The sequence below is a fragment of the Solanum lycopersicum genome, chromosome 4 (assembly GCF_036512215.1).
Source record: "Solanum lycopersicum chromosome 4, SLM_r2.1".
NCBI classification, from domain to species: Eukaryota; Viridiplantae; Streptophyta; class Magnoliopsida; order Solanales; family Solanaceae; genus Solanum; species Solanum lycopersicum.
In genome coordinates, this window is record NC_090803.1 from 27,652,370 (window position 1) to 27,664,371 (window position 12,002).

The 12,002-nt window shown below is 37.1% G+C and overlaps 1 pseudogene; it reads right to left on the reverse strand.

Annotated features, from left to right (window-relative positions):
- Positions 1-468: 468 nt before the first annotated feature.
- Positions 469-2,381, reverse strand: LOC138347900 (uncharacterized; annotated as a pseudogene).
- Between the last annotated feature and the right edge of the window lie 9,621 nt (positions 2,382-12,002).

Genomic DNA, 12,002 nt, shown 5'->3' on the forward strand with positions numbered 1-12,002 from the left:
AATATTAAATGAATAAAATAAACACGTAAAAAATTAGGTGTTCACAACATGCCCCTCTTTGCTTGGAAACATGAAGAGTTTCCAAGCAAAGAAATTAAACGAAGTGGCTAATTTTTGACTGTTTCAAACGCTGATGAAGCCATTTTGTAAAACATGACTGAACCTTGCTTTAGAGCTTTCCTACATATCCTTGATTAAAAGAAAATCAGATCAGTGTAGTTCGAGAAACTTTGATAACCAAAACTATCAGAAACTTTGGCCAAAAGATTGCTTCATATTGCTTGTATCATCTACTGCCTGTAGTTACAAAGAAAAGAGTTAGAGAACTATGTCTCTCTACATTATAAATGTTATAATATCCCTAATATATGTATCTTCTTAGGATCTTGTCTAGATCTTTCATTTTCTCTGTGCATTCTCTTTGAGATCGATCTTCATGTTGTCATGGTGGCTGGTGGATCATTCTTAAGTGCATGTTTTAACTTGAGTTGGTTGTTGAAACTGAAAACTCAAGATTACAAAATGAATAACCCATGAAGAATATGTTTCCTTTAGGAAAGAAGAAAACATATGAGAATCTTGAACTAGGAAGTATAACCTAGAATGAATAGGTTAAGTGAGGAGTGTTATCCTGAGATTTCCAAATAAGACGCATATTCCTAAGATTGGATGTATCCCCAAAATGTTAACAAGGTGTTTATAACCTATGAATGTAGGTGTGTATTGCTCCAGATATGCATATGGTGGGCATTGCCCATGAATGGAGAATTGATCTGTATTGCATGCAAAAAAGGAGTGGTGCGCACTACACATAAATTCAGATTGATGCGTATTGTACGAAATTCAGACAGGTGCATATTGCACATGCGCACAGGATGGTGCGTATTGCCCATGAATAAAGGATGTGTTCGTATTGCACATGATTTCCACATGAATTCCAAGTGGTGCGTATTGCCCCTTAATAAAGGATGTGTGCTTGTTGCACGGAATTTAGATTGGTGTGTATTGCATGAAATTCATGCAGGTGCGTATTGCACATGATCAAAGAATGGTGCGTATTGCTTATGAATAAAGGATGTGTACGTATTGCACGTAATTCATATTGATACCTATTGCATGAAATCCAGACAGGTATGTACTGCAACATGAACATAGGAGGGTGCGTATTGCCATTAATAAAGGACGTGTGCTTGTTGCACATAATACAGATTGGTGCATGTTGCACGAAATTCAAACAGGTGCATATTGAACATGAACAAAGGATGGTGCCTAATTCCCATGAATAAAGGATGTGTGCGTACTGCACTAAATTCAAATTTGAACAGCTTGCATACCTCCTTCATCAGATTACTATTGAGGTTTGCAGCATTATTTCTGATGATAGCTCTTGGGATACCAAATCGACAAATAATTCTTGAATAAAAAAAATCCATGACCACCTTTTTAGTGACTGGTCTGAAAGTTATCGCCTCCTCCCTTTTGACGAAGTAATCAGTTGCAACCAAAATGAATCGATGTCCACTAGAGGCTTTTGGCTCAATTTGTCTGATTACATCCATTCCCCATGCAACAAAGGGACAAGGTGCAGCCATGGGGTGCAACTCTGAATGAGGTGAATGAATGAGATCACCATGGATTTGACATTGATGACACTTTTTGACAAAGTGAAAGCAATCCCTTTCCATGGTAAGCGAATACTACCCCGCCTGGAGTATCTTTTTTGCAAAAACATCTCCGTTCATGTGTGGCCCACATACCCCAGCGTGCACTTCATTCATAATTTTCTCGGCTTCTTCAGCATCCAGACATCTCAATGAATAAAGATCAAGAGTTTGTTTAAATAAAACATCCCCGCTCGAAAAGAAACCATTAGCCAGACGTCTAATAGTTCTTTTGTGGCTTATGTTTGCATGTTCTAGGCATCTCACTGTCTTAAAAAAATTCTTGATGTCTGAGTACCATGGCTCACCATCAGGTTCTGCTTCTACTGTATTACAATTGCCATGGTTTTCCCGCACTTGAATCTCTAATGGGGTGATGTAAGTGTTTCCAGCATAGGGAAGCATTGAGGCCAAAGTCGCCAAGGCATCAGCCAAATCATTATGAAACCTGGGGATGTATCTAAACTCGATGTACATGAACCTTTTGCTAAGATCTTCCACACATTGTCTGTATAGAAGGATCTTGAGGTCTCGTGTTTTCCATTATCCTTGAGCTTGTAGGATAAGCAAATCAGAATCTCCCAACACAATTAGTTCTTTCACACCCAAATCTATTGCCATATTTAGACACATGATGCAAGATTCATACTCAGTCGTGTTATTTGTACAAAAGAAGCAAAGTCGAACTTTTGCAGGGTAATTTTGGCCTGTGGGCGATATTAAAATTGCCCAAATCCCTGTGCTTTTTGTGTTGGTTGCTCAATCAAAGTACAATTTCCAAGCTTGATTTCCATTTGGACCTACTTCCTCAATTGAGTTAATCTATACATCTGGAAAATATGTATCCAATGATTCGTAATCACCATCGACAGGGTTCTCTACCAAGTAGTTTGCCAAAGCTTGGGCCTTAATTGTAGGTCGAGTGACATATATAATGTAAAATTCACTAAGCAAAAGTTGTCGTTTTGCGAGTCTGCCAGTTGGCATTGTCTTCTAAAAGATGTACTTTAAAGGATCCATCCTTGATATGAGGTAAGTTGTGTTAGACAATAAGCAATGCCTTAAGTTAGGGCGCAACACGTCCTTTCCAAAAGGGTGTACTTGACCTCATAAGTAGTGAATTTCTTGCTTAAATAGTAGATAGCCTGCTCCTTCCTTCCTGTAGCATTATGTTGACCGAGAATACACCCAAAGGAATTATCTATTACTAAAAGATATAGACAGAGAGGCCTGTCAGGTTCGGGCGGTACCATGAGGGGAGGGATAGACAAATACTCCTTGATTATTTCAAAATCTCGTTGACAATCTTCTGTCCATCTCACAGCAACATCTCTCTTCAGAAGTTTGAAAATGGGCTCACATGTGGTTGTGAATTGAGAAATAAACCTGATGACGTAGTTCAACCTCCTAAGTATACTTATGGCTTCGGTCTTATTTTTCAGGGATGGCAAATCTCGAATGGCTTTTATTATGGATGGATCCAAATCGATTCCCCTTCTACTGACAATAAAACCCTGAAGTTTTCCAAATGGAACTCTGAATGCACATTTTGCTGAATTAAGCTTGACGTCATATCTTCGCACTCTTTCCAAGAATTTTCTCAGATCTTTCACATTATCAACTTGTGTTTATACTTGATGATTATGTCGTCAACATATACTTAAATTTCTGTATGCATCATATCATGGAACATTGTTGTCATAGCCCTCATGTAAGTCGCCCCAGCATTTTTATGATCAAATTGCATGACCATGTAGAAATAAGTTCCCCAAGGAGTGGTGAAAGCATTTTTCTTAGCGTCCTCTTCAACCATAAAAATATGATGATATCCCACATAACAGTCTACAAAAGATTGCATCTCGTGTTTTGCACAATTATCAACTAGGATGTGGATACTTGGCAATGGAAAGTTTTCTTTTGGACTAGCCCTGTTCAAATCTCTATAGTCAACAGAAACCCTTGCATTTCCATCCTTTTTCGACACAGGAACAACAATTGCCAACCAAGTAATGTAACAAATAACTTGGATCACTTTGCATTCAATTGTTTCATTATTTCTTCCTTGATTTTTTCACTCACTTCCATTTTGAATTCTCTTCTTTTCTTTTGGACAGGTGGAAAATAAAGATAAACGGGCAACTTATGAACCACTAAATCAACACTCAAACATGGCATGTCATCATAAGACCAAGAAAATACATCTTTGTATTCAAACAAAAGTTGTTTTGACTGCCTCTCTAATTTCCCGATTGATATGTAAACTTATTTTTTATTTCCTTAACATCCTCAGAACTTCCCAAATTGATTGTTTCAGTTTCACTATGATTAGGCTTTGGTTTGTGCTCAAACTGTTCCAGTTCCCTATTAATTTCCCTAAAAGCTTCTTAGTCATCATATTTCACCTCTTGACTTGGTGATTTAAAAATAAACAAATCTTTGAAATAAGGGAGTGAATTCTTCATGCATGTCATGTTATAAAAGCCGAAATTTTTAGAACTGAAAAATAGAGAATAAGATTTAAGGGAGGAAAAAAGACAAAATTTTACTATGAAACTGAAGTTTCATTTCATTGAAAACAAAAAGGGACATAAAGGTTGACAATAACAAAATACTTTGAACTATTCAGGCCATAACCCTGAGATAACAAAATACAAAAGAGTAGCAAAACAAACTACCACGACTCCTTCCTTATGGGGAAAGGAGTGGCTTCCCAATTGCTTAACTCAACACCTGAGCCCACAAGCTGCATATTGGCATGACTTGTACCTTCACCAACTTGGACCATATTTACTTCACAAAACAACTGACTAAGATCCTCATAACTTCTTCAATGTCTTCAAGAGTGAATGAATCTTTCAATTCTTGACACTGAGGTTTGATAAAAGAATGAGAAATATGGGGAATCGGTTGTGACAATGACCAATCAATCCTTTTGCGGTTCTTAGCTTTATCTCCATTTCTCTTGCTTTTTTTGAATCCGAGGTCAGAGGTGCCTTGGTTTCCTAAGAGAGTAATGTGATCCACAATTCCCTGCAAATATACTCCCAAACCTTTACTGGGTTGATAACCATATTTGAGCATCGTCGTTGCTACCATTGAAGCGGAAGAAGAGATACATGATTGGATGATATATTCTATATCTTTAAAGAGATCGACTGATACAACCTTAAAAGACTGGTAAAAAATAGAATCACATCCTTCTTTTTCCTCAATTTATGAGACGGATGGATCTCTGTAAATAGGTGAATCAGCTTCCCCATGAAAAGTGATTTCCTGAATGTTTTATTTAAACTTGAAAACTTGATGTAGAGTTGATGGGACAGCTCGAGCCATGTAAATCCATGGCCTCCCTAGTGGAAAATTATAAGATGTTTTCATATCCATTACTTGGAACACAATCATCAAGACTGTTGTCCCAATTTTCATGTTTAACATGATTTCACCAATAAAAAACCCTCCTTGAGCCGTCATAAGCTCGCACAAGTACATTATCGGGGCGAATTCTTTTTAAGCTTTGCAGCGTAGAAAGAGGGCATATGTCTAACCCTGACCCTCCATCTATCATGACCCTCTGTACATAGTAACCATTATATGTCACTGTAAGATGCAAAGCGTTTTTGTGTCTAGCTCCCTCCTTGGGCAACTCATGATTAGTCAAAGTGATGGCATTTGACTCAAAGACGCGCTTGGTAATATTCTCCAACTGATTTACTGTTGTGTATTTTGGCACATGTGCTCATTCAAAACCTTATTCAACACAAGACTATGTTCTTCTGAGTACAAAAGTAGAGACGACAGTGAAATCTGTGCAGGCGTCTCCTTCAATTGTTCCATGACAGAGTAATCTGGAACCTTAATCTTTTTTAGAAATTCTACATTTTCTTCCTCAGTAACTGCATTCTTTAGTGGTACTTGGATATTTTCAGTCATATTCCGTTTTCTTAATTCTTCTTGAGAATAACATCTTCCAGATCATGTCAAGCCCCCCGCTTCATTAACTTCTTCGACAATATCCTTTCCTCGATAAACCACTGCGGTTTTGTTATATTTCCAAGGGACAACCTTTGAATCAATTACTTGAAGTTGTTGAACGGGTTTAACAAAAACAAGATCTTTCAACTTGGTCAAGCAACATTGGTCATGTTGTGTTAGTGAAAAGCCTTTTGATGCATGCAACTTTGGCATAGCTGCTCGAACTTCAATCCCTTTTGAAAACCATGGGACACACAAGAATTTGGTGTCAATATTGACACCTTCCACACTCTGAGATGCAACTGGTTCTAAACTCTTCATTGACTTGTCTTCTTCTCCGATCTTCCTAAACAACTTTCCCACTTTTCTGAGGAGTTTCTACTCTTAATCATCACAAGCCATACCCACTAAGTTGTTTTCAGCTCGAAATGGGTTATTGGTCACATTTGGAGTGTTTTGATCATCTGTCACAACAACAACTCCATGTTCGGTCAGCTTCCCTATTGCTCCCTTCAGGGTCCAATAATTATCAGTGTTGTGTCCTGGGGCTCCTGAATGGTATTCACATCTTTCATTGTCTTGGAAACCTAGAAAATTTTTATTCAGACGATTTGGTGGGATACATTCAATCTCTCTTATCTTTCTTAACTTTTGAAAAAAGTTGGAGTATGACTCTCCTAGTGGAGTAAATTTCTTTTTCTGTGCATGATTTGAGCATAATTCTACATAAGAGGAGAGTTGTAAGGGACCTGATATGGTGGCCGTTACGGGCAAAGTTTCCTTGGGATGGGGCCCAAAAATGTTGGCCATTGGGAGGATGCACAAATGACTGAGCATTTAAGACCGTGTACACAGATGGAGATACTGGATATTGAGGGGCATAAGGGTAATAATGTCGAGGATAGCTAACTTGTCCCTGAACTGATGTGTAAGGACAATTAGACTTTTTCTAAGCTCCCCTTGACCCCATGCCAGTGAAATAACTTCCTCTTTCTTTTTATGATTTCCAAAACTTATTGAACCACCTTGAGTGGCCTGTGTGGTAGCTTTGATTGCTGCCTGGATTATGAGCCTTCCCTTTTTGAGACCACTCTCGACCATTTCCCCATTTTTTTTGTTATGTGAAATGATCTTCCCAATGGGGCTGTGAGGTGGTGTAAGTAGTCAAGATCTCGAGTCTCTATGAAGATATCAACCAATTCTTGATCATTTAATAGAGGATTGACTCGGGCTACTTGTTCCCTCCATTTGATAGCATATTCTCTAAAGCTTTCACTTAGTTTTTTCTTGTATTAGAGAGTGTATTATGACCTGGCATAATGTAGACATTGTACTGTAATTGTCTAACAAAATCTTGAGCCATATCATCCCTTATGTGTCTGTGGGAAATCTCTTGGTCTATAAACCATTATGAGGCAACACCAGTAAGGCTCTCACCAAAATAAGCCAAGAACGACTCTTCTTTACCCCCTGCACCCCGAAGTTGATTACAATATCTCTTAAGGTGGGCTATGGGATCACCGTGTCCATCATACTTATCAAGCATAAGGGTTTCGAACCCAGGTGGCAGGTGGACATTTGGGAACCTACACAAGTCGTTGAATGCAACACTTTTGTTCTGTCCTAACCCATGCATGTTCTTCATGTGTTGCTCGATGCTTTTCATTATTCCAACATTTCTTCTTGCTCTGAACCTGGAGTGGGCCTCTCAACATCAATGGGGAAGTCGAACTAAACAGATTCAGGGGCCTCAATTTCTATCACAGGAGTATAGTACTGCTCCGGATGAGTGGTGAACAGTCCCTCTTGCGATGCTCTTTGTGTCACAATCGGTTGTGGGAGTGTATAGACCGGTGCAACTATTGTGACAGTAGGAGTATTCCTGAATGGCATACCTTGAGGACGTGTTTTTGATGGTCGGCCCCCATAATTATCAAATGGACCATACCCTGGAGGGAAAAAAGGTTCTGATATTTGGACCTGAGAAGATGAAGATCGGATACTAGTGATCTCAGGAAATCCAGGAATAGACATTGGTGGGTCTTGTCCATTGGCCCAGTCTTTCCACAATAGTTCCATCATATGTCTCAACGTCCAATTTTCTTCAACAGTGACTGTCTCTCTTATTTAATCAATTGAAGAATCCGCTGGCTTCACCATAGTTTCAGTATTGGTTTTCATTGACTCTCTTATTTTAGACCAATTAAAGTACGAGTGCTCTGCCTGTTTACCACAAACCAACAACCAAAAGCTTACTAGAGTTGATGTGAAATTCACAAACTTGTTAGGGGTTATACAATTTTATAAATAAATCACACACTTATTAATCACATTGTAACAGTGGTTCAAAATGACATTGTTTCATCCCATCTTTGCTTTGTTTATTGTCTTTTTTTTTTGGAAAAAGAAAGAGTTTTGAAAAAGAAATTCTGATCGGACCTTTTGGAGGTTGCCTATGTATCATGCTACAACATTAATCAGATCATTACGTAGTTCAAAGATTTAGACAACTCAAAAAAATTAATTTGGAATTCATTCGCTAAAACTTTAAGAAAACAACAAAATCAAAAGGTTTATACACAACCTAGACCAACATAATATCCTTAAAAACTAAATATTAAACAGAAAACCAAATCTTTCAACAAACAAAATGAAACAAACAAAAACAAAACAACTAAACCTTCTCTTCAATCTTCATCACTTTCTTGGGGCTTTCTTTTTCCTCCAAAGGTCTCATACAAATTTAGAAACACCTTTGGTAGATGGGGACAATGATCCATGCTTGCTCAACCTCTTCTTGATCATTCATACGGCGCTGATTTTTAATAACATATAAGGTTTGCTTTGCGAGTTGATGAACTTGAAGTCTATCCGTCCCCATGTTTTGATGACAATCATTTAACAAGGCCTGATGATCACCAAGATTATTCCTCAAGAGGGCCTCTCGCCCTTGTGCTGCTTCAAGTTGATGGAGAAGTGTTGCTCTCTCGATTATCAGTTGTCTTTGCCCCTCTTCAATATCAACGTAATGACTATTTTTCTCTTACATTCTTCTAACTGATGCATCCAACATGATCTTTCTCTCTCGAATTTTTCCTTATGCCTCTTAAGTTCTACCTTTTGATAATGCACAACCTCTTCGGATAAAACTAAGTCCCTCTTCAATCGAGAAATCTCAAAACTCTGCTACTTTTTTTATCGGTCGAGCCAAGTTGGATTCTACTATGCAATTCTTCCTTCAACTGGGCTAATCTTTCCTCTTCATGCTTCAATCTCATTCCATATTTTGCAACTCTAACTTGTGATTTTTTCCTCTTTGGACCTGTACTTCTTGCCGTGCAATGGTTGCTTTGGCCTTCTCCAACTCTTTTGTCAAATGTCTTATAATATGTTGATCTCTTTTTTTTTCTGGATCCTTCAGGAGTTTCACCAAATGTAATTAGATCACAAAACCACGATAGGTACCCAGGAACCACCTTTTTTTTTCCTCTCCACAACGATTTCACTTAGCTCAAAAATAATACTCCCGTACCAAATCATTATAATCTTTTCGCTATTAAAAGCAAAACTCGGTGGAGTGTCATATGCAAACCTACTTATATTATCATTGGGTGGGATTTCTTGAATTCTGGCTGGTTGATGCATAACCCGAAGTGGGGCATATGGTTGAACATCTCTAAGACAAATCAACACAGGAAATGAGATACCACTAGACATGAAAAATGATATCCTTAGCTGGGAACCATCAATAATTCCACATAATTTCATCGGATGTGATCACTGAAAGTTTTTCTTAACACGCTATAATTCCTTTTGGAAAATCAATTTTGGGTTCCCTTTCCTTATAAAAGGAAACGTAGTTGCACAAATTTAGAGTAAACCTAGGAGCACGATCATGGTAAAAAAGGTGTTCCAAAAACCATATCTGGAGAAAAATATTATAGACTTCAAAGTACATTACCCCACTTAAACAATTAGTCGATACACGAATAATATCTGCTAGGATCATAGGAATAATAGTTGGACATTCCATCGTGGTCAACGCCTTCACCACACCAACAAGACGAATGTCAATATGCTTGTCCCTTTTGGGGAATATAATGAGTCCCAAAAATGCGACCATAAAAGCAAAGAATCCATTTACCTTCATAGCCTCTTCACCCCTTTGACTACTCAACTAGTTTCGATAGTTCTTGAATCCATCCCTTTGGCCGTATCTATGGTATTGAAAGTCCAACGAGACCCACCCATTTTCAAACTCTCTTTCTCTATTTGATTAATCTTGAGCAGTTTTAGGAATCTTTTGGCACCAACATGTTTCAAAATTATGGGTCTTTTATTGCTGAGATCAGCATCTCGAACAGTAGACCCCTTCACCATGAAGCCGGCAATTTCTTCCAAAGTTAGTGTCATCTCACAGTCAGAAAAACAAAATACATATTTTTGGGATCCCAAAAAGGAACCAATGCCTCGTCCACCTCCCTTCTAGGTTCAATCTCCATAAGATGCACTAAATGCCCCAATTGTACCTTTACTCTTTTTTTTTCTCATGACTTCCCATGTCTTTCAACCATTGCCATAAATCATTTGGTATGATATGTACGATCATGAACTCTGGAATTCCTACGCTTCTAGGCCTTTTTGAACATTGTTCTTTGGTCGATGGTGCCATTTGTAACTTTAAATAGAATCCAATAAAGGTTTTTATGACAAACTCTAATAGAGTGAAGAAAGAAAGTAATAACCCGAGAAAGGATGCCTACGTATCTCTTTTTAGTGAGAATCAGGTGTGCGTTGTTCATCAATGAAAAACTTGTCTTGGGAAGACTACCCCATTTATTTTGATCTTTTTTAAAAAAAATATTGAACTGACAAAGCTATTTTGAAGATAGTCAACAATGTCAAGGCCTTCTTAACCAACTATTTTTATATAGGATATAAAATGAATATTTTGGTCTAGCATGGGTACATATCTTAAATTTCGCTATTTAAAATGTACATGATGAAAGAAAGAAAAATAGCATACCAGAGAAAGTGGAGATACAACGACAATTTCTTAATGTTGTATTATGATGTTTAAATATCACAAATTTTTTTACCGACATTATTTTACATTTGGAAAAAATGTCGTAGATATTAGCGTCGAGAATGTTTCTTACATTTAGGTAATTATCAGAAAGAATTTGTGACATTTATTTTGTGACATTTAGGTAAATGTTGAAAATCATTTGCGTCATTTACTTTGCAACATATATGTCAATGTTGGTAATATTGTTACAACATTTATTTTTAAAATTTATGTGAATGTCGATAAGAAATATGACATTTATTTTTGACATTTAGGTGAATGTTAGTATGAGACATATGACATCTATTTTCGATATTTATTTAAATGTCAGTATGAGATATATGACATTTATTTTTGACATTTAGGTAAATGTCGGTATGAGAAATATATGACATTTATTTTCAATAATTAGGTAAATATTGGTATGAGATATATGACATTTATTTTTGACATTTACATAAATGTCGGTATGAAACATATAATATAAAGAATTGTAAAACAATATCAAAGATTAAGCCACAAGTTATGCATAAGTCATAATAAACTCAATAGAACTAAAGTCCAAGTCACACTATAATGCCTTGAAAAACCAAAGAAGGAATCATGTAAGCCCAAAAGAAACATCATGCTTCCTAGAATGATACCTCAAGCTTAACTGAAAGCCACGAAGTGTGATAGATGTACCTATGGGCCGCCCAGGATGGCAAACAGAGGTTACCATTAATATAAATTTTGATGAGAGTTTGTACCCCTGCCTGAGACAATGGGCTACCCAAAATGATTAAGCGAGCTCATTAGAGTACAAGACATCGAAAACTTAAAAATAATCAACTAAAAGGGATTTTTATAACTCTTAAATAAAATGGGTGCCCTAGACTTTTAACGCATTAAAGTCAAGTTTTTTCCCTTTTTAATTCCTAGTAATTTCAATCAAAGATCATCCAAAAAGTGCCACCCCTCCCAGACATTATCACAATCATTTTATATCATTGATAGAAAATTTGGAAGAATTCTCGTCACACCACAAGGGGGCTAACCAAGAACACCAACATCTAGATCACGAACTCAAGACGAACAACTTATTAATTGAGAAAGAAATCATAAATTCAAGAAGAGATATATAAACCGAGTAAACATTTAAATGCACACAACAATCCTTTGTTTCATGTGACCTATGAGAATTTCTTAGGATACCAATCAATAAGAATAAGGGTAACCTAAACTAAGTCTTTTGGCTAATACTACTTAAACAACCAATCCATGGCCATAAATCAACATGGATTCAGAATCTAAGCTAATTG